A 24,695-nucleotide genomic window follows, 5' to 3' on the forward strand; every position below is an offset into this window, starting at 1 on the left:
CTCGCCCCTCTATGTCTCATTCCATTCTTCCCCATGATCGTGCAGCCTTGTCTTGTTGCTTCTTATTCATTTGGCTGAGATCCTCTCAAGATCTAGGGCGAATTGGTCTCCGTTTCATAGAATCCGTCCAGTGGGCGGCATGTGGCACAGTGGTTAGCACTGGGACTGCAGCGCTGAGGACCTGGGTTCGAATCCTGGCCCTGGGTCACCGTCCGTGTGGAGTTTGCACATTCACCCCATGTCTGCATGGGTTTCACCCCAACAATCCAAAGATGGACTGGTTAGGTGGATTGGCCACGACTGTTGATAAAAAATGTTTGCAAAGAAATGAAAAAATGAAAATGAAAATCGCTTATTGTCACAAGTAGGCTTCAAATGAAGTTACTGTGAAAAGCCCCTAGTCGCCACATTCCGGCGCCTGTTCGGGGAGGAATTGAACCGTGCTGCTGGCCTGCCTTGGTCTGCTTTCAAAGCCAGCGATTTAGCCCTGTGCTAAACAGCCCCATCATTTGTGCATGCAGGAGCTAATCAATTCTACGTTAAGGGTATTAATCAGGGGTATTTTACACTGAGAATGAGCCTTTTACAGGACACAATGGTACGTTGGCCCAACATGGTTTTGAAGAAAAAATTGTTCTCCGTCCATTTCCCCTGCTGTTTTTAATTGCCTTTTGTGTGTCTGCCTTTTGCAAACTATGTCAAAATAGTATGATGCTATTAAAACAAATATGTTTTTTTGCACCATTAAAATCAAACTGCCGCGTATTTTTGTAAACTATGTCGGGACAGCAGCTAAGAGAAAGTAAGGAGCAGGAAAGAAAAAGGAACAGGGTGTTCTTTGCAATTGATACATTTAGTAGTCAGGGTGCTGTGAGCCAGGAAGCAGGATAATCACAGATGAGAGGCTGAATTCACCGCCCCGCTGTGCCATATTTCTGTTTCACCCCGCCGGCGGGATGCTCCGTTTCGCCGGCCGGCCAATGGGGTTTCCAGTGTGGGCCAGCCCCACGCTGTCGGGAAACCCCCAGGCTGCCGGCAAAACGGAGCATCCCGCCGGCGGAGAATCCAGCCCGAGGTGTAGCAACAGCAAGAAAGAGAGGCAGCCAAACTCAGGGAACAGCTTAGCTGGAGCTGAGGTCCTGAAAGTAAATGCCAGTTTGCGCAAAATAGTTTTCTTTGCTGAACTAAAGACCATTCGCAAGTTCAGATCACTTAGGCTGTACGTTGTGGTAGTCACTCACCTGCCTAAAACTTCAAGCATCACCTTGTGGCAATCTGCAAATCTCACTTTGGATTTATCACCCATTGCAGGACTCCGCAGAGCAGAGTCGTCCCCAATCCTGAGGGGCTGCCTAAGATAAAGAAAAGAAGGGCCGAATGGTTTCCTTTTGCGCTGTATCATTTTGCAGCTGTGTTTGCAAAGGGGCATGACGAAAAAAATGGATAACAATTGGAAGGAGGTATTGCACGGGGTGACTAAGCACTTGGTCAATGAGAAGAGTTGTGAGGGAGAATGAGACGGATGGGTTCGGGAGCAATTTCAGAACTTGAGACAAAGGCCGCAAAAGGAGGGGTGCACAAAGAGGCTGGAGCTAGGAGAGACTGTGGGGAAGGGTGGTTTGCAAATATAGGGAAGGGTGAGATTGAAAAGCAATGTAAACACAATGGTGAATATTTTAAATTTGAATTGTTATGAAGGACTGAAAGAAAGAAGGAGAAAGTGCAATGCTGATATTTCAGGTCATTGGCCTTTCATCTGATGAGGTACAGGAACTATTTCCACTGGATGAGAGAAAGCTAAGAGGAGGTTGAACATTGATTTTCAAATTGCAAATTTAGAGCAAAAAAAGATAGACCGTTGTCTGTGTTTGGTGTTCACTGGCAGGATGTCATCAATTTAAAATTAACACTCAGGCAGTGTAAAGATGCAAAGAACAAAGAACAAAGAAAAGTACAGCACAGGAACAGGCCCTTCGGCCCTCCAAGCCCATGCCGACCATGCTGCCCGACTAAACTACAATCTTCTACACTTCCTGGGTCCGTATCCCTCTATTCCCATCCTATTCATGTATTTGTCAAGATGCCCCATAAACGTCACTATCGTCCCTGCTTCCACCACCTCCTCCGGTAGCGAGTTCCAGGCACCCACTACCCTCTATGTAAAAAACTTGCCTCGTACATCTACTCTAAACCTTGCCCCTCTCACCTTAAACCTCTGCCCCCTAGTAATTGACCCCTCTACCCTGGGGAAAAGCCTCTGACTATCCACTCTGTCTATGCCCCTCATAATTTTGCAGACCTCTATCAGGTCGCCCCTCAACCTCCGACGTTCCAGTGAGAACAAACCGATTTTATTCAACCGCTCCTCATAGCGAATGCCCTCCATACCAGGCAACATTCTGGTAAATCTCTTCTGCACCCTCTCTAAAGCCTCCACATCCTTCTGGTAGTGTGGCGACCAGAATTGAACACTATACTCCAAGTGTGGCCTAACTAAGGTTCTATACAGCTGCAACATGACTTGCCAATTCTTATACTCAATGCCCCGGCCAATGAAGGCCAGCATGCCGTATGCCTTCTTGACTACCTTCTCCACGAGTGTAGCCCCTTCCAGCGACCTGTGGACCTGTACACCTAGATCTCTCTGACTTTCAATACTCTTGAGGGTTCTACCAGTCACTATATTCCCTACCTGCATTAGACCTTGCAAAATGCATTACCTCACATTTGCCCGGATTAAACTCCATCTGCCATCTCTCTGCCCAAGTCTCCAAACGATCTAAATCCTGCTGTATCCTTTGACAGTCCTCATCGCTATCCGCAATTCCCCCAACCTTTGTGTCGTCTGCAATCTTACTAATCAGACTAGTTCCATTTTCCTCCAAATCATTTATATATACTATGAACAGCAAAGGTCCCAGCACTGATCCCTGTGGAACACCACTAGTCACAGCCCTCCAATTAGAAAAGCACCCTTCCATTGCTACTCTTTTCCTTCTATGACCTAGCCAGTTCTGTATCCACCTTGCCAGCTCACCCCTGATCCCGTGTGACTTCACCTTTTGTACCAGTCTACTATGAGGGACCTTGTCAAAGGCATTACTGAAGTCCATATAGACAACATCCACTGCCCTACCTGCATCAATCATCTTTGTGACCTCTTCGAAAAACTCTATCAAGTTAGTGAGACACGACCTCCCCTTCACAAAACCATGCTGCCTCTCACTAATACGTCCATTTGCTTCCAAATGGGAGTAGATCCTGTCTCGAAGAATTCTCTCCAGTAATTTCCCTACCACTGACGTAAGGCTCACCGGCCTGTAGTTCCCTGGATTATCCTTGCTACCCTTCTTAAACAAAGAAACAACATTGGCTATTCTCCAGTCCTCTGGGACATCACCTGAAGACAGTGAGGATCCAAAGATTTCTGTCAAGGCCTCAGCAATTTCCTCTCTAGCCTCCTTCTCTATTCTGGGGTAGATCCCATCAGGCCCTGGGGACTTATCTACCTTAATATTTTTCAAGACGCCCAACACCTCGTCTTTTTGGATCTCAATGTGACCCAGGTTATCTACACACCGTTCTCCAGACTCAACATCCACCAATTCCTTTTCTTTGGTGAATACTGATGCAAAGTATTCATTTAGTACCTCGCCCATTTCCTCTGGCTCCACACATAGATTCCCTTGCCCATCCTTCAGTGGGCCAACCCTTTCCCTGGCTACCCTCTTGCTTTTTATGTGTGTGTAAAAAGCCTTGGGATTTTCCTTAACCCTATTTGCCAATGACTTTCCGTGACCCCTTCTAGCCCTCCTGACTCCTTGCTTAAGTTCCTTCCTGCTTTCCTTATATTCCACACAGGCTTCGTCTGTTCCCAGCCTTTTAGCCCTGACGAGGCCTACAATATCTCTCGTTATCCAAGGTTCCCGAAATTTGCCATATTTCTCCTTCTTCCTCACAGGAACATGCCGGTCCTGAATTCCTTTCAACTGACACTTGAAAGCCTCCCACATGTCAGATGTTGATTTACCCTCAAACATCCGCCCCCAATCTAGGTTCTTCCGTTCCCGCCTAATATTGTTATAATTAGCCTTCCCCCAATTTAGCACATTCACCCTAGGACCACTCTTATCCTTGTCCACCAGCACTTTAAAACTTACTGAATTGTGGTCACTGTTCCCAAAATGCTCCCCTACTGAAACTTCTACCACCTGGCCGGGCTCATTCCCCAATACCAGGTCCAGTACAGCCCCTTCCCTAGTTGGACTGTCTACATATTGTTTTAAGAAGCCCTCCTGGATGCTCCTTACAAACTCTGCCCCGTCTAAGCCCCTGGCACTAAGTGAGTCCCAGTCAATATTGGGGAAGTTGAAGTCTGCCATCAAAACAATCCTGTTGTTTTTACTCTTTTCCAAAATCTGTCTACCTATCTGCTCCTCTATTTCCCGCTGGCTGTTGGGAGGCCTGTAGTAAACCCCCAACATTGTGACTGCACCCTTCTTATTCTTGATCTCTACCCATATAGCCTCACTGCCCTCTGAGGTGTCCCCCCGTAGTACAGATGTGATATTCTCCCTAACCAGTAGCGCAACTCCGCCACCCCTTTTACATCCCCCTCTATCCTGCCTGAAACATCTAAATCCTGGAACGTCTAGCTGCCAATCCTGTCCTTCCCTCAACCAGATCTCTGTAATGGCAACAACATCATAGTTCCGAGTACTAATCCAAGCTCTAAGCTCATCTGCCTTACCCGTAATACTTCTTGCATTAAAACATATGCACTTCAGGCCACCAGACCTGCTGTGTTCAGCAACTTCTCCCTGTCTGCTCTGCCTCAGAGCCCCACTGTCCCTATTCCCTAGTTCTCCCTCAATGCTTTCACCTTCTGACCTATTGCTCCGGTGCCCACCCCCCTGCCATACTAGTTTAAACCCTCCCATGTGACACTAGCAAACCTCGCGGCCAGGATATTTATGCCTCTCCAGTTTAGATGCAGCCTATCCTTCTTATACAGGTCACACCTGCCCCGGAAGAGCTCCCAGTGGTCCAGATAAGGGAAACCCTCCCTCCTACACCAGCTGTTTAGCCACGTGTTTAGCTGCTCTATCTTCCTATTTCTAGCCTCACTGGCACGTGGCACAGGGAGTAATCCCAAAATTACAACCCTGGAGGTCCTGTCTTTTAACTTTCTGCCTAGTTCCCTGAACTCCTGCTGCAGGACCTCATGCCCATTCCTGCCTATGTCGTTAGTACCAATATGCACAATGACCTCTGCCCGTTTGCCCTCCCCCTTCAGGATGCCTGCTACCCGTTCGGAGACATCCTGGACCCTGGCACCAGGGAGGAAACTTACCATCCTGGAGCCTCTTTCACGTCCACAGAAGCGCCGATCTGTGCCCCTGACTATAGAGTCCCTTATGACTATTGCTCTTCTGCGCTTTGACCCTCCCTTCTGAACATCAGAGCCAGCCATGGTGCCACTGCTCTGGCTGCTGCTGTTTTCCCCTGATAGGCTATCCCCCCCCCCCCGACAGTATCCAAAGGGGTATACCTGTTCGAGAGGGGGACAACCATAGGGGATTCCTGCACTGACTGCCTGCCCTTTCTGGTGGTCAGCCATTTCTCTGCCTGCACCTTGGGTGTGACCACATTTATATAACTGCTATCTATGACGCTTTCCGCCACCTGCATGCTCCTAAGTGCATCCAACTGATGCTCCAACCGAACCATGCTGTCTGTGAGGACCTCCAGTTGGGTGCACTTTCTGCAGATTAAGCCATCTGGGATGCTGGAAGCCTCCCAGACCTGCCACATCTCACAGTCAGAGCACAGCACCCCTCTAACTGACATTGCGACAATTAATTAGTAAATTAAATTTAAATGTTTTTTTAAAAAGTTACTGTTAATTATATGTTTCCTGGCACTAGATTTCTGCTATAAATGTGAAAGCTAAATACAGTACTCTCCGATTTCTGGCTTAGATACCCCTCTAAATTATAATTAAGTAATTATGTTTAATTAGTTTAACAATGCTTAATTTTTTTAATTTAGTGTAGATTCCCAACCAGCCAATCAGGTCACAGCTTTTCTGTGATGTCACTTCAGTCCCCCCCCACCCCACACACAATTTGAAAAGGTAATAAAAGAAAAAATGAATAAAAATCACTTACTTACCTTCCGAGGGTCTCAGATGCTCTCTGGTTCTCTCCCTGCAGATTAAAAGTTACTGGCCAGAAGAAAGAGAGAGAACAAAACAGTAGGGAAAAAACACCTTCTCCCACTCTGCATCGAATTACCTCACTGCACCAAATTACCACTCTGGATATGTCTCACTCCGGCTGTGTTGTTGCTCTTTTTAACCTTAGTCTATTTGCACTGTTTACGTCACCTTTGCTCATGAGTCGCCAGGTATCTTTATGATACCGCCACGTGGTTCAACTTCAGGTTATGATTAATAATACAGCACACCACTTAGTAAGGATTAAAACAATGGTCATTTATTATATACAACAAGCGATATTAATACCCTAACACTACTTTCTATATAATAAACCTATCACTACTGGCCAATACTTAACTTTAGGAAGAGCCCGCCAGGTCAGGGAAACGAATGGCTTGTCCAATCAAATCTGGCCCGTGGGATTCAAAAGGCTGCTACAGGTCGGTGGCTAGGTGTCTCTACCGGATAGCGATCGTTGGATTCAAACTTACTGCTGCCGGTGGCTGGTCTTGCGAAGGTCTCGAGCAGGCGAAGAGGAGAGAGAGCGCGATCTGAACTTGGACCTTTACTTTTATAGGGCCCAGGGGCTTCCCGCATCCCGGGGCGGCCCTTGACCCTGAGTCCCAAGTGATTGGATCCTGTCCCCAGTCTCTGGGTCCAATGGTGAGGCGATTCCTCGATCGGGGGGTGGTTGCTCACCTGTCTTTGTTTCGGCCACTGCAGGCGCCGACAGGTCTGGCCCGGTATTCAATTGCTAATATGTTGCAATTGTTCCCGGGGATAGCCGATTTAACTGTGGATGTCTGAATAGATTGGCTGCAAACAGTCCTGAATGCAACTGTGAATACCTGGGTTGATGGGCCGTTGATAGCCCTGAGTATCGATCTGGGCTACCTTCCCAGAGCTGAATATGCAAAACTGTCTGCAGCTGCCTGCTTGTGTCTTCTTGGCTGCTTTTCCCAGCAGTCTTTCGGGTTAGCCTTTTTAAACTGGGTTTTGGCCAGATTAATCGGAACGCAGCCATTTTACATGGCTACATTCCCGCCTTGTGATCCTAACGCGAAGCGTGAAGGATCACATAAATTTTGTCCTCTTCGTTTCCCGACTGGGGGGGGGCACCTCCCACATGGCCACTACTCTGACCCTAGCTATGCACAAAAATTTACCTAAACAATTCTTCAAGTCTGTTGTCAAGCCTATGTCAGGCAGGGGCATGTGTCTGGAAAAAAATAAACTGGGAACCTCTAATTTTACCTAAACAATTCTTCAAATATTATACAATCTTATCTCTCTAAACATACAATAACAATTACAACATTTAATATATTCTTTCCTGGCTTGGCAGTCAAGCTCAGGATCATACATTTCCACACATTCTCTTTTTATTTACAGGAAAAACCGCCAGTGCATGTTTTATTATTCAGTGAAGTGTTAACAGTAAAGGGGTTTGGAGTGATGGGGTCCGCGTTCCCGCACAACCAAAAGTCCATCAAAAGAGTGTTGAGCACGATGAAAGGAGTCCTCATGGCTGTCTTCTTTCTTTCCTTTTCCTGTTTTTGCTGGTTTTCTCTGGACTTGGAGCTTCTGGAGTTCTGTAAGACAAGCGTAGTGTGTGTAAATACTTTGGTTTAATATCTGGTGTGTTAGTGTGCCTGTCCTTCTTGGGGCCAATTAAACCCTTATAATTGGTCACAGTATGTGACTCTCCCCCCATTTTTTTTTCAAAACAAATGTTTGGACACGGCACACTTCCCAATGGTGGACCAGTGCTAAGTTTATCATCCAAATGTTCCAGGATGTAAATAGCATGTGGCAGCAACCCAAAGGTTGCCTAAATAAAATAGAAGTGTTTTTGAAAGAAAAGTTCGAATGAGGTGCGTGTGGGCCGCGACGGGTGCGATTTGGGTGGAGTCCCCGGGTAGGACGGCTACCAATCCCGTATCTTCCCTACCCGAGCGTTTTTGACCAACGGGGGGGTCCCCAAGCAGGGCGGGTCTCACGACGTTTCTCCACTGCCTGAGCGACCAAAGAACGGACAAAAATGTAGTCATCGTGGTGGGGTTACTGTTCTGATTCTACCATCAAATCAGAAGAGTAGCTACGATCGGGGGTCTGGTCTGGTGACCAGGTATCAGCTGAAAAGCTAGTTCCTCTGAATGGGCGTCTGGTCTCGGTGGGCGTCTGAGGCAAGTCCTCAGAGGTATCGGCCGAATGGGCGTGTGGCCGCGGTGGGGGTCGGTGGGAAAAGTTAAAAAGTTCAGGTGAATGGGTGTCGGGCGGTGAGAAAATTCTCCTGTAGGACGAACAACATTTAACAAACAGACAGACAACATAAACATTTAGCAAACAGACAGACATCATAAAACATTCTGCAGGTTCCATCAGAAAGGACAACACTTTTCACCAAGTGTCTCCTTTAAATCATCATGTGGACACCTCAGTTCTCGGTCGCTACGGGCTCTGCCTTTTTCTTATCGAGAGCGCCGGTCTGTTGGGCGCTCTGTGGTTTTTTAGGGCCATTGCATTCTCTAGCAAAATGTCCCAATTGTCCACAATTGTAGCACTCTTGCGGTTTGGCTGGAGGGCTGTTCTTTCCCTCGTTTACCCAGGCGGGGTTGTGGAGAGTGGTTCTTACTGCCTGCACGTCTGCGGCGGCTTGGTTTTCCTCGGGTGTTCTAGTGGCTGATTTACCGTGAGCCGCTTGTTCCCAAACGCGGGACAATCTCGTGACCACCCACTTCTCATTATGAGCCTCCTCCGAGGGGCCATAATTGCTAAAGGCATTCTGTCCTGCTTCCGTGGCATGGGAGATAAGGGTGCGGGTCCACTTGGCCATATTGTCTGGGGACAAATGGGCACGATCTATGTTGCCGAAAACGGCTTCAAAATGAATCCACAAGCGTCCTGCGAACGCTGTGGGGTGTTCAGACTTTTTCTGTCTGCATTTATTCAGACCGTCTACGGGGTCGCCCCGGTTGTACCCGATCGCATCCAGGATCGCGGTATGCATTTCTGCAAGGGTGCATCCTCCTACATTCTGTGGGTCGGGAAGGGCTGCTGCGACCGATGGGTCTAAGCTGAGGACCGTGAGCTTTACCTGCTCCTTCTCATCCAGGCCGTACATGGTCGCCTGGTGTTTGATGGTGGCAAAGAAATGGTTTGGGTCTGAAGCGGGGAGGAACGGTGTGATTTTGGCACACGCGTCCCGTAATTGGGTCACTGTGAGGGGGGTGGAATATAAGACGTCCGCCGCGTCTGCTGTGGCGGTGCGGTGGGTTGTTACAGGGTTCATGGGAGCCTGTATCATCTGTTGTGTGGGGGGTGGGGGTGCTTTCCTCCTTTGGGGTTTTCCCTGCGCACATGCTCCCTGAACATATCGCTGCGCTGTCTTCTGCAATTCTTCCCAATCAGGGCCGTCTTCCTGTTCTAAACTTTCCCCAAAGTTTTCTTGAAATCCCTTTTGGACAGAAAGCAGTGCTTTCAAGTCTGCAACCTGCTTTCGGCACTTTGCATGGTCTAAAGTACTCTGCCTTTGTTCCGTGGTTGTGGCGTGGAGCGCTCTCAAGGCTGCCTTGAGATCACTGCGTTGTTTCTGGAGCGCCTCTAACTGGTTTTCTGTTTCTTTCTTTACCAGGACTGCACGCTGCAGGTCCTGATAAGCCTTTTCATATTGTGACTGGAAACTAGTCAAGTGCGCCAGACAAGATTGGTGACCCCGTTTGGCGTCAGCCACCTCTTGGTCCTTTGCTGTCAATTTCCCTTTTAACTCCAGGTTCTCTTTCTCAATTTCGCATACATCGATTTTACTCATCCGATGTATGCCTTCCATTTCCTTGCGGAGCGTCCTGACGACCTCCTCTGTGCCTCGCAATTGTGCCAGACAAGATCCAGATCTTCAGAGCACCCTACGTGCTCTCATCCCACGTACTCCCCGCATTGGAGTTCTCTACTGCCTCCCGAAAATACATAAGGCCAACACACCAGGCCGCCCTATCGTTTCAGGCAATGGGACCCTGTGTGAGAACCTCTCTGGCTACATCGAGGGCATCTTGAAACCCATCGTATAAGGTACACCCAGCTTCTGTCGCGACACAACGGACTTCCTACAGAAACTCAGCACCCATGGACCAGTTGAACCAGGAACATTCCTCGTCACAATGGACGTCTCTGCACTCTACACCAGTATCCCCCATGACGACGGCATTGCTGCAACAGCCTCAGTACTCAACACCGACAACTGCCAATCTCCAGACGCAATTCTGCAACTCATCCGCTTCATTCTGGATCACAACGTCTTCACCTTCGACAACAAGTTCTTCATCCAGACGCACGGAACAGCCATGGGGACCAAATTCGCACCCCAATACGCCAACATCTTCATGCACAAGTTTGAACAGGACCTACTCACCGCACAGGACCTTCAACCGACGTTATACACCAGATACATCGATGACATTTTTTTCCTTTGGACCCACGGCGAAGAATCACTGAAACGACTACACGATGACATTAATAAGTTCCATCCAACCATCAGACTCACCATGGACTACTCTCCAAAATCAGTTGCATTCTTGGACACACTCATCTCCATCAAGGACGGTCACCTCAGCACTTCGCTTTACCACAAACCCACAGATAACCTCATGATGCTCCACTTCTCCAGCTTCCACCCTAAACACATTAAAGAAGCCATCCCCTATGGACAAGCGCTCCGTATACACAGGATCTGCTCAGACGAGGAGGAGCGCAACAGACATCTACAGACGTTGAAAGATGCCCTCGTACGAACGGGATATGGCACTCGACTCATCGAGCGACAGTTCCAACGCGCGACAGCGAAAAACCGCACCGACCTCCTTAGAAGACAAACATGGGACACAACCGACAGAATACCCTTCGTCGTCCAGTACTTCCCCGGAGCGGAGAAACTACGTCATCTTCTTCACAGCCTTCAACACGTCATTGATGACGATGAACATCTTGCCAAGGTCATCCCCACACCCCCACTACTTGCCTTCAAACAACCGCGCAACCTCAAACGAACCATTGTTTGCAGCAAACTACCCAGTCTTCAGAACAGTGACCACGACACCACACAACCCTGCCATGGCAATCTCTGCAAGACGTGCCAGATCATCGACATGGATACCACTATTACACGTGAGAACACCACCCACCAGGTACGCGGTACATACTCGTGCGGCTCGGCCAACGTTGTCTACCTCATACGCTGCAGGAAAGGATGTCCCGAAGCGTTGTACATTGGCGAGACCATGCAGACGCTGCGACAACGGATGAACGGACATCGCGCAACAATCACCAGGCAGGAATGTTCCCTTCCAGTCGGGGAACACTTCAGCAGTCAAGGGCATTCAGCCTCTGATCTCCGGGTAAGCGTTCTCCAAGGCGGCCTTCAGGACGCGCGACAACGCAGAATCGCCGAGCAGAAACTTATAGCCAAGTTCCGCACACACGAGTGCGGCCTCAACCGGGACCTGGGATTCATGTCGCATTACATTCATCCCCCACCATCTGGCCTGCAAAATCCTACCAACTGTCCTGGCTTGATGCAATTCACACCTCTTTAACCTGGGGTTACCCCATCTCTGGATCTGTAAAGATTTAATCACCTGCTAATGGTCACATTCCAAGCATTGTTTGGCATCTTTGAATTTGTCTATATATGTGTTTCTGGAACATACCTCTTCATTCACCTGAGGAAGGAGCAACAACTATAATGGTCAATCAACTTCTCCTCACGAGTCAAGGACTGTTACATATACATCTTTAAAACTTAGTTTGGACTCAATTCTCATTTCTAATCTGAATGAATGTGTATGCATGTGTTTTATCATTTCCTTCTATTTAGTAGTTGATAAACTCACTCTTTCGTAACTCAAGAATATCTGGTTAGACTGGTTCCTTTTAAAACATAAATGTTGGGACTGAGAAAAGGGATCCGCGGAGAGAGGAATCCATTTTAGATTAACTTTGTTGCGACAAACAGAAGGAGTTGAATAAAGAAAGGGATTCAAAGATGTGCAGGTAGGTAGATTGGCCAGGCTAAACTGGCCCTTAATTGGAAAGGAAAATCAATTGGGTACTTTAATTTTATTTTTTAAAGAATAAAGAAAGGGAGCCAGTTCATCCCTTCTCACGCCGGGAATAACAATTTGAGGGTTCTCAACAAGGTTAACAAATTTTGGAAACCGCATTGGGGGACCAGTCGTAACAAGAGGTAAGCAAAGTTGACGGGCAGGATTTGCTTCCCCCTCCGCACAGTGTTAGCAGTGACGGATGGCGGCTTGTCCAGTGGCTGGCAGTGGGATGTTCTGATCCTGCCGTTGTCAATGGGGTTTCCCATGGTACACACCCCTCACCGCCGCGGGGTGCACCATCAGCGGAACGGTAAGATCCCGCCAGCATGAACGGCCAGACAATCCCGTCCAACCTTTTGGGTCAATAGCCTTTCATCAGAACTGATGCTCAGCAGTTCTGATGAAAGGTTAAACCTGAAACAATAGCTCTGATGGTGCCTGACCTGCTGAGTATTTCCTGCATTTTCTGTTTTTACTTCAGATTTACAGCATCTGCAGTATTTTGTATGTTAGTTTTAGATTGGTGTAGCGATGGGATAGTACAGACACATAGGGCGAATGGCATTCCCCTGTCCTACTGAAAGTAGTGTGAAATTTTCTCACCAAGAAGATGCACTGTGTTTCAATGTTAATTTAATTAATTTAAAAGACCCGACTGTTTATAAATTCCAATTGTACGCAATACATTTTGAAATTGACAACAACATTAAGAATTGATGTAGAGATGCCGGCGTTGGACTGGGGTGAGCACTAGCTCCGAAAGCTAGTGTTTGAAACAAACATGTTGGACTTTAACCTGGTGTTGTAAGACTTCTTATTAAGAATTGAGGACAAGAGACGTGTTTTTCAGTGAATGAGCAACTGACCAACGACAAAATGGAACTGCTGTAAATTTCTGCAGGAAACGAGAGCCACGTCAACAGAGTCAGAACTTGCACATTATTTACTGTAATTTAAATTACTGTTCTAAGCACAAAGGACATTAGAAGGATCATATACTTTCCAGATTTTTACGAGCCTTTTTTTACGAGGCACGTTGCTTCCAATCGTTTCCACAATAATGATTGATTTAATTAATTTGTTGCGATTCTCAAACAGACATTTTTATTAGGATCTACATATGGGGCTCGATTCAACTAAAAGGGAACAAAGTCCCATAGTGCGCGCATTTAGCTGCGTGATTCCCGACACTCGCAGAACTGGGAAACACATGGCTATAAAACCATGCGTTAGATAATGGGGTCTAAGTGGTGAATGCGCGGCCGAGACCACTCATAGCCCCGCTTTGTGCACTGAGGAGCTCTGCTCGCTGGAACTCGGTGCAGTGAGAGAAGATCAGGACGCCATTTTTAAATGGCGTCCTGCTCTCCGGGGTCCCCGGCGCAACTCCCGCCCAAGCCCCAATGCTCTATGGAAGGGTCCCCATGCCACCCCCCCTCCCCAGCACCCCTTCCAACACCCGCACAGGGCACATCCAACCTGATTGCCAGTGTACAAAAAGCGCCAGCTTGGCAGTACCAGGCTGACACCCAGGTGGGAACTGCCAAGATGCTAGGGTGGCACCAACAGTGCCAGGGCACCACCCTGCCCAAAGGGCATGCACCTGGGGGCCTCCAATCCCCTGGGAGACCCCCACGAGTGCCGTTCCGTCTGGTCCCCATTGCGGACACTGCTGAGCGGCGCTCCTCCGGGGTGAAGGAGATAGATACCACGCCTCGGCGAACTCAGGAATCGGCACATTAAAGTGAGGGACAGCACGGTAGCACAGTGGCTAGCACTGTTGCTTCACAGAGCCAGGGCCCCAGGTTCGATTCCCGGCTTGGGTCACTATCTGTGCGGAGTCTGCACGTTCTTCCCGTGTCTGCGTGGGTTTCCTCCGGGTGCTCCGGTTTCCTCCCACAAGTCCCGAAAGACGTGCTTGTTAGGTGAATTGGACATTCTGAATTCTCCCACCGTGTACCCGAACAGGCGCCAGAGTATGGCAACTAGGCGATTTTCACAGTAACTTCATTGCAGTGTTAATATGAGCCTACTTGTGACAATAAAGATTATTATTATTAAAATTATTATTAAAATTAGCTGTCTTGCTCTAATATGTCGATTTGCTTGGGCAGCACGGTGGCTCTGTGGTTAGCACTGCTGCCTCACGGCGTCGAGGACGTGGGTTGAATCCTGGGCCCGGGTCACTGTCCGTGTGGACTTTGCACATTCTCCCCGAGCCTGCGTGGGTCTCACCCCCACAACTTAAAAAAGATGTGCAGGGTAGGTGATTGGCCACGCTAAATTGCCCCTCAATTGGGAATTTTAAAAACTATATAATATGCAGATTTGCTAAAAAGTGACCCTGCCCACAAAGGGCGGGGATTATATCGCAACGTTTCGCGACATCGCGCTGGATCTCACGAGGAATTGGGAGCCGGGTAGATCCCGAGAGCGCGGTCTCCTGGCTTCTATCGGCCGCGCTGCAAGCTGCTTTTCGGGCGCTGCGTGGCCATTCGATCGCGCCCATAATTTTCTACATCTAGCTCTTCAGTTGCTCAGTTTAAAATAAAGTCATTCTTAAGATATGGGAGAGTCACAATCCTAAACTCACCATAATTAAATATTGGTGAAAACATAGGACCTGTGTTTTTTTATTCATTTCTGCTGGTAAGGACAACATTTGTCCCAATTGCCCTCGGGAAGGTGGTGGTGAGCCATCTAATGATCCAATCGCAAAATGAATTGCCCATTATGGCAATGGACTATCAGGTCAAGAAAGACCCAGGTTGGGACACGGTGGCGCAGTGGGTTAGCCCTGCAGTCTCACGGCGTTGAGGTCCCAGGTTCGACCCTGGCTCTGGGTCACTGTCCATGTGGAGTTTGCACGTTCTCCCCGTGTTTGCGTGGGTTTCGGCCCCACAACCCAAAGATGTGCAGGGTAGGTGGATTGGCCACGCTAAAATCTCATCCATATCATACAATCATAGAATCCCTATGAAGCAGAAGGAGGCCGTTTGGTCCATCAAGTCTGCACTAACTCTCCGAAAGAGCACCCTGCCTAGGCCCACTTCCCTGCCCTATCCCCATAACCCCACCTAACCTTTGGACACCAAGGGGCAATTTTAGTGTGGCCAATCCAGCTAACCTCCACATCTTTGGACTGTGGGAGGAAACCAGAGCACCCGAAGGAAACCAGACTCGGGACTGAGTTTGGATGGTACATTTGGACAGGGTAAAGTCAGAAGGAAGCGTGTGAGCGTGGATCAGTGTTGGGCTCCACTCCTCGCCAAAGAATTACAGCCACTCTGGCAGCGTCAAGAGGGCAGCCATCACCTTGCAGGCCCTTTGCTCAGCAAAGAGGCAAAAACTATCAGAAGACGAGGGGACGCAAGAGGAGAAAATGGGCTAGAGGAAAATATGCAGATGATCCTGTAGCCAAGCGATTGAGGTTTATTTAATCTTGAACTGATATTGCTACTTGCTGATTCAGGTTTAACAATTAAAGACAAGTCTGCATCAGCGGTTCTCATCACAAACACAAGAGACAGAGGGATTCTCTCAGTGAGGCCAAGAGGTAGATTGCACCTTTGTTTGTACCGATCTGACTGAGGATCATGTTATCTCTGGATGAAAAGAAAACAAAGAAAAACTCAAAACGTTAATTGCCTCCAGGCTCTTTCTTTTGTGGTCAAAGCCCACAGTGATCGGACCCATGGGGGTAAATGGCTTTCTCCTCTTCCTTTGAGACAGGTCAAACAAACCATTCCCAATTGTTTTGTTAAGAGAAGGAATTTATGATAGGTGTGGGTTGCCCTGACAATCAGCCTCGAGGGTAAAGCAACAGGTTTGCGCCGTTTTTTCAGCAGTTCTTCTTCAGACAAACTTGTTCAAACTGGCTTAACTAATGGTTTGGGTGAGTGGGTGAGTCAGCGATCCCTAGCTCCCATCATGGGAGCCTCTTTAGATAGAAACACAAGTTCGAGATATGGGGCTGGATTCTTCATTTCTGAGACTAAGTGTTGACTCCAACGGAGAATTTGTGGACTTTTGCGACAGGAAAACCGGTGCTGTGCCTGGACCTATTCCGCTACCATTGAGGGGCTAGCTCCGGCGCTGCATGGAACACGCTCCATTGAAAAATGGTGCGGGATTGGCCGGGTCCGTGATCGACACTCGGGAGGCTGACAAGCTGCAGCCGCACATACATATTACACTCCCCACACACACACTTATCCCAGCCAAAAAGATGGCACTGACCGTGTTGGAGCGTGCCCATACAGTGATTTGATTTGATTTATTATTGTCACCTGTATTGGTATACAGTGAAAAGTATTGTTTCTTGCATGCTGGACAAACAATGCATACCGTACATAGGGAAGGAAGGAGAAACTGCAGAATATAATGTTAGTTATAGCAAGGTGTCGAGGAAAGATCAACTTAATAAGAGGTAGGCCCATTCAAAAGTTTGATGGCAGCAGGGAAGAAGCTGTTCTTGAGTCGGTTGGTACGTGACCTCAAACTTTGGTATCTTTTTCCTGACAGAAGAAGGTGGAAGAGAGTATGTCCGGGGTGCGTGGGGTCCTTAATTATGCTGGCTGCCTTTCCGAGACAGCGGGAATTGTAGACAGAGTCAAAGGATGGGAGGCTGGTTTGCGTGATGGACTGGGCTACATTCACGACCTTTTGTAGTTTCCTGCGGTCTTGGTGAGAGTTGTAGGGGACAGGCCAAATTTCCTTAGTCTTCTGAGAAAGTAGAGTCGTTGGTGGGCTTTCTTAACTATAGTGTCGGCATGGGGGGACCAGGACAGGCTGTTGGTGATCTGTACACCTAAAAACTTGAAGCTCTCGACCCTTTATCCTTCGTTCCCATTGATGTAGACAGGGGCATGTTCTCCACTACGCTTCTTGAAGTCGATGACAATCTCCTTCGTTTTGTTGACATTGAGGGAGAGATTATTGTTGTTGCACCAGTTCACCAGGTTCTCCAACTCATTCCTGTACTCTGTCTTGTCATTGTTTGAAATCCGACCCACTACTGTGGTGTCATCAGCAAATTTGAAAATTGAGTTGGAGGGGAATTTGGCCACACAGTCATCGGTGTATAAGGAGTATAGTAGGAGGATGAGGACACAGCCTAGTGGGGTACCGGTGTTGAGGATGATCGTGGAGGAGGTGTTGTTGCCTGTCCTTACGGATTGTGGCCTGTGGGTTAGAAAGTTCAGGATCCAGTCACTGAGGGAGGAGCCGAGGCCAAGGCCACGGAGTTTGGAGATAAGTTTTGTAGGAATAATGGTGTTGAAGGCTGAGCTGTAGTCGATAAATATGAGTCTGACATAGGTGTCTTTGTTATCTAGCTGTTCCAGGGTAGAGTGTAGGGCAATGGCTGATGGGTCATCTGGGGCCAGAGGCACCCAGGGGGGCTGTCCTGGGGGTGCACCTGTGGCACCAGGTTCAAAGCCGGCTGTTAGCGGGGTGTGCGGCAGCTGCGGCAATGGTGTTACCTGCCTGTCCACCCTGACCCCATAGCCCACCTCCTGGCCATTCCCCCACTACCCCCCCCGGCCTGGCACAAGCCCCCCCCCCCAGCCAGTGGCACGACTGTCAGCAAACTATGGCCATGTTGTGCACTTTGCGTTCGCCTTCTCTCTCCTTCAGCAGCCGTCGTGCCGGATTCCCGATTTTTAAAGGCAGAAGTGAACCTTGTGTCGGGAACTCAGCCAATCGGCGGCAGATAATCGCGGAGCACTGGATCGGGCCCGCTAATGATATGCAAATGGCGTTTACTGTACGTGCGGAGTGAAATGCATTGACGCTGTTTTCGAGGTGACGGAGAATTACGATTTGGCACCTGCCACGATTTTGCCATCGGAAGCTATTCAGTAGCTATTCTCCGCCAAATTGCATTTACCGATTTCAGTGTCGGCTAACGGAGAATTCTGCCCAATACATCCATGCTGGTACCTGATCCGAATACTAATATCCACGTGGGAGTCTTGACGGTAAGTGTTGACACGCTATTCAACCGTGAGGGGAATCACATGTCCGGAGGGACAGGCGTGACACCACCTGTGATAGCCCCGCAGAGCAGTAGCCCACTGACACACGTGAAGATGGCCACTCCGGGTTTGATGCCAAAGGAATTGCACCCCAGTAAGGAGCTACCACCCACAGGGGAAGACGAGGTCGGGGAAGATACATGGTTGAAAATGAAGAATTCTTCTAAATAATCATACTACAGCGTTCATTTCTTCTCTCAGGACATTTCAAAAGTTGAAGGAGTTGTAAAAGTGCAAGTTTTTATTGTACTGGGTATATTTTTACATCAAGCCCAAGCTTGTGGAAATATGAATAATAAATCTTTGACACATTCTCAAGCTTTCAGCCCCTGGCGCCAGACTAACGACCTGATTCAGGAATTACTAGCTATGGAAACAGACAAAATTCTGTCTTGGGGCACCATCAGGTGTGGGCAGAGAAGGAATTGGCTAATCACTATTAGTCTGTCGGCAAAGGCACAACTGCCAATTTGCCCACCAACAGCACATTAAGGAAACTACTTTCTAGTGTGATTAAAAGATGGATTCTTTCTTAAATAGTAACAATGGGAACCTTTGCATCCACCGAACTGATATCTGGAGCTTCAGTTTAACATCTGAACCAAAAGACAGCGCTCTCTACAATGCAGCACGCCCAAACTGTACTGGACTGTCAGCCTCAGTTTCCATGGTGCGCTTGAATCCACAATCTTCTGGCCCGAAGACCCAGCTGGACAGGCTGTAGTGTTAGGTACACTGGTCTAACATTGGCTGCAACTGGATGCAGTTTAGTTCAGAAAGATACTCCAGACCTTGAAGTTAGTTCAATCAGGTTTATTGAACTAATAGCACAGTTCTCTGTGAATTCAACTCTCTGCTAACTTAAGTGTGGTTACTCTGTCTGACTGAACCAGACTAGCTCTGAGCCACGTGGTGGAGGTGTGAGATTGTAACAACACCCTTGACTGACTCGCTAGATGTTCATCAGTGGAAAGAGACGGAGTGTGAGTGCCTCGTGGCTTTTATAGTCAGATCCCACCCCTGAGTGTCCAGCCTGCTTATTGGTCATGTCCTGTTCTCTGTGTCCATTAGCTGCTTGTCTGTATATCATTAAATGTGTGTCTGCATATCATGACATCTCCCCTTTTTTTTAAATGTTTGGATGGCATATGTGAACGTATTTACAAGAATAGGCCAATATTAACATATATACATGCAGTGGATGTGAACATATGTACATGTGAAAACAGCTGTCTAATGCGAGAACACAGAACATAGCAAACAGAACAAATGTTCATAAGTCCAATCTCTGGGGCTTGCGTCGGATCCTGGTCGACCGCCGGAGAGGTGGTGGTGGGGACGACAGCACCTTTATGGGCGGGATTGAAGCCTGACTGGTGGCCTCGTGATGGACACGATCGTGATGGACACGAACAAGAATCTGAGAGGAAAAATGGAAGATCTGGAAAACAGATCCAGACGACAGAATATGAGGGTCGTGGGGCTGCCCGAAGGAGTTGAAGGACCGAAGCCGACTGAGTATTTTGCCGCAATGCTGGCAAAACTACTGGGGGAGGGGGAGGACCCCTCCCGATATGAACTGGATCGGGCTCATCGGTCATGGAGGCCTGTACCAAAGGCGAGTGAGCCGCCAAGGGCAGTGACTCTGTGCTTCCGTAGGTAGAGGGTGAAGGAGAAGGTCCTGAGCTGGGCCAAACAGAAGCGGGTGGTGCAGTGGGCTGGAGCTGGTATACGTCTATACCAGGACTTTACGGTGGAGCTGGCGAAGAGGCGGGCTGCCTTCAACCGGGTGAGAGGGCACTGTACATTGGCAAGGTGCAGTGCGGCATTGTATATCCAGTGAAGCTGAGGGTGATTTACAAGCTCAGGGACTTTTATTTTGGAACGGCGGAAGCAGCGGAGGAGTTTGCGAAAGCAGAAGGACTGTGGCAGAACTGACAAATTGAGGAATGGCCATGTGCCGATGTAACCTCATGACTGTATTTTCTTCTTTTGTGTATCACTGCGCGCGGGTGTAGAGATTAAAGGAGCCAATGTGGTATATATTTGGACAAGGGAAGGGACGGGACTTTCACTCGAAAGGAGGGCTCTTTGGGGTGTAGGTGGATATGCGGGGTTTGTATGCTAAAAGGGGATCTTTGGGCTTTCATAGGGCCGGGCAAGGGGGAAAGGGACCCGGGCGGGGGCCTCCACGCTGGCCGGTTTAAGCCGGCCAGTGAACGGGAGTGAGGTGGGGGGAGCGGCTGCGGCCATCGGAGCCTGACGAACGGGGTCCGAGTGGTCTAGCCGGGGTGGAAAGGTGGGGGGAGGGAACCGAGGTTGGGGAGGGGGAACCGAGGTTGGGAGGAGGAGTTTTACACAAGGCATTGGACGGGAGGAGCTGGAGACTTGGGGGGGGGGTACAACTTTGGGGTATCATGTACGGTACTCTCTTAGAGTCTGGATGGCGTTGGTTGGGTGGGTGGGTGCGGGGGTGGAGAGCCATGTAGATTAAGGGTGACTACGGGTAATCCCTGATTCCTTTTTGTCATTTGTTTATGTAAACATGCGGGTTGAGGTTTGGGGGTTGGTGGGCGGATGGGATTGTTGTTATTATGGGGATTGACATATCTTGTTGATTATTGTTTATTGTTGATGGGTGTAAATGTGGGAGAAAACGTGAAAAAGGAGGAGAATAAAAAAAAAATGTTTTTAAAAGAACTGGATGGAGCAGTGGTTGACCTGCATCACCGCACGCATTCGTCCTCCGAATCCACAGCGAGGATGGACTGAATGTAAGATGAGTTAGGTGTGGCATGTTCACGTGTGGTAATGATGCCCACTCGGTAGGCGGACTCCAGGCACTCGTCCTCTGGATCCGTTGTACTGCCAGGATCAGAATCCTGTAATCGTCGTTGCATATTCGGGACGCGCCGTCGTCGGAATTGGGAGCGCTGGCCCCTGACTGGTGGTGCAGACCTGCACAAGGCTGCATAGTGTCCAGGCTTCCCGCAGTTTAAACATCGCCTGCCTCTTGCAGGGCACTCTCCCTTTAAGTGGGCGTTGCCACAGTTCGGGCACGTCATGACGTCGGCGTCGTGACGCGGTGTACGTCGTCGCACATGTACAGTGCGGTTGGCAGACGTCTGCACCTGCACAGTGTGGGTGTCGGCTGCTTCGTTATCCCGTTCGCATCGCGCATACGTGGGGCTCTGGGAAAAGCGCACAAGATGGCCGCTGTCTTCAATGCTGAGGCGCTGCATCTGGGAGATGGCGTGCACACTCACTGCCTCGTGGGAGGCAGGTTTCTCATTTTCAGCCGATTTGTATTGGGAATACCAATTTTTTGCGTGCTCATGCACTGTGCATGTTTCAATCGCGACTGGCAGGGTCATATGCTTGATTTTTAAGAGTTGCTCTCTCAGAGGATCAGAGTGAACTCCAAACATGATTTGGTCTCTGATCATGGAGTCAGCAATATCACCAAAGTTGTAGGACAGCGCTAGCAGGCATTGAGAAGGCATTGAAAGATTTATCTTTACCTTGAAGACGTTGTTTGAATATGTAGCGCTCGAAGGTTTCATTGGTGTCCACTTCAAAGTGACTATCGAACTTGTCCAGGATGGTCTGAAACTTTGTCTTGGCCCGGCCTTCAGTGAAGTTAAACGAGTTGAAGAGTTGGATGGCTTGATCACCCGCTGTTGAGAGGAGAAACGCAATCTTTCTTGCATCAGACGCACCCTCGAGGTCTGAGGCTGCGATGTACAGCAGAAACTTTTGCTTGAATGTCCGCCAGTTGGCACTGAGATTGCCGGAGGTCCTGAGCTGGTGAGGAGCCTGAATCTTCTCCATGGTGCCGGGATACAGTTGCTGGTCGTCACGGAACGGACTGAGGTAAGCCACCTTAAATTAGTAGTCTCTTGGTATCATGTCGTGTTCGGTACACTGGTATATCACTGGCTGCAACTGGATGCAGCATAGATCAAAAAGATACTCCAGACCTTGAAGTTAGTTCAATCAGGTTTATTGAACTAATAGCACAGTTAGCACAGTTCTCTGTGAGTTTGACTCTCTGCTAACTTAAGTGTGGTTACTCTGCCTGACTGAACCAGACTAGCCCTTAGCCACGTGGTGGGAGGGTGAGATTGTAACAACACCCTTTACTGACTCTCTAGATGAACATCAGTGGAAAGAGGCGGAGTGTGAGTGCCTCGTGTCTTTTATAGTCAGATCCCACCCCTGAGTGTCCTGCCTGCTTATTGGTCATGTCCTGTTCTCTGTGTCCATTAGCTGCTTGTCTGTATATCATTATTTGTGTGTCTGCATATCATGACACAGGCCTCCGCCCATTACCATGGGAACCTGTACTCAACAAGCCCTACAGGGAGATCAATGAGTGATCCCTCATGATCTTCGTGAGGATCATCACATATACCAACTGAGAAAAAGTACAGTTTTCCTTTTCCACATTACTAAATACCACCCTCTACATATTGATATTGTCAAGGATTGTAACGGCTGTGGCTTTATCATACATGATGGTAATTCAAGAGCTAATGAAATGTTTACAGACAGCCACTAGAGGGAGTTAATCCTAGAAGTATATAAGGGATGATGCTGAGCCTTGTGGGACAGAAGGTTGGAGTAGGTGGTAGGAGCAGGAGCTGGCTAGGAGTACGGAAGAGAGTGAGAGAGAAAGATAATAGTTAATGAGTTAGTGAGTTAGATGTTAGATGAATATAGTTTATGTGTGTTTAATCAACTGTTAGTTTCTTAAGGATAAGTGCAGAATCCAATTGTGGTGTTAAATAAATAGTTTTGTTAGTTTACAAGACTCTTTGTTCTCTGATCAACACTACACATCAAAGCCATCTAGTTAGAGCAAGGCAGAGAACAACACAAAGACCAAGTGGGACTCTATATCTTCTATGCCAGGACAATTATCCTCTTAGGCGTTAACAATACATAAAGGTCTTTCTAAGATCTGACATCGATCTGTACTTTCAGTGAACAATTCAAAAGAGCATCTGACACCACAGACATCAGTTTGGCTTTCATCAAAATAACTTTTTACTTCCTTTCACTACAGCACTAACAGTAGCAAAGTCACACTCTTGCAAACAATGTGCATGGAGGCTCATGTTACAGACAGTGAGATGCATGTCCTCTCGAGTAGATCATTATTTTGTTGCTGTTTGTGGGAGTTTGTTGTATGTGCAAATCGAACTGTGCTCCGTTTCCTGCCTTACAACAACAAGCAGCACGGTAGCACAGTGGTTAGCACTGTTGCTTCACAGCACCAGGTTCCCAAGTTTGATTCCCGGCTCTGGGTCACTGGCCGTGTGGAGTTTGCACATTCTCCCCGTGTTTGCGTGGGTTTCGCCCCCACAACCCAAAGATGTGCAGGGTAGGGGACTGGCCACGCTAAATTGCCCCTTAATGAATTGGGTACTCTAAATTTATTTTTAAAAAAGAAAAGATTATGGAGGCCTTGAGGGCAGACCAGGCGCTCTGGGCACCCTGCATCTCTGGGTCACCAGGAGTCGTCAGGTTGGATTGAGGCACTGGCTGAATAGGGCTCTCTTATCAGCGCCTTTGAGTGCCTCAGTGCTCATTTTCCTGCAGCATTGTTTCTGTTGCTGAGCCATTGCCATCACGGCCTTGTCATAACCAAGTCCTTGTTCCATCAGAGAGACAATTACAAGTCCTCATGGCAACACTCTCACTCCAACTACGCCTGCTCGACTACATCATTGTCCGAGCAAATGGCCACAAGGATGTGTGTATGACAGGAGCCAATGACTGCTGGGCGAACTACCATCTAATCCACTCTGTGATCAACATCAATGTAGCCCCGGGGGCAGCACGGTGGTGCAGTGGTTAGCACTGCTGCCTACGGCGCTGAGGGCCCGGGTTCGATCCCGGCCCCAGGTCACTGTGTGGAGATTGCACATTCTCCCCGTGTTTATGTGGGTTTCACGCTCACAACCCAAAGATTAAGTTTAAATTTATTTTTTAAAAAGAAGAGTTATTCCCACTGTCCTGGCAGATATTTATTCCTCAATCAACTTGCTATATACAAATTGGCTGTTGCATTTCGCACATTACAGCAGTGACAGGGTGTTAGTCTCCAGCCCCCCCCCCGCCCCTCCCCCCCGCAGCAGATTTCCCCTCAGTGGAGGAAGCTCACCATTAGTCGTTAGCGGGATCTTCCAGTCTCCCCAAAGTCAATGGTAATTTATATTCCTCACCCGCACCACCGTCAGGGAACCTATGGTATGGGTCAACTTTGGCAGAACCAGAAGATCCTTCAGGGCTGGAAAATTCCGCCCTATACTTCAGGAGACAATCTTTGGCTGT

The sequence above is a fragment of the Scyliorhinus torazame genome, chromosome 12, assembly GCF_047496885.1.
Source record: "Scyliorhinus torazame isolate Kashiwa2021f chromosome 12, sScyTor2.1, whole genome shotgun sequence".
Lineage (NCBI taxonomy): Eukaryota > Metazoa > Chordata > Chondrichthyes > Carcharhiniformes > Scyliorhinidae > Scyliorhinus > Scyliorhinus torazame.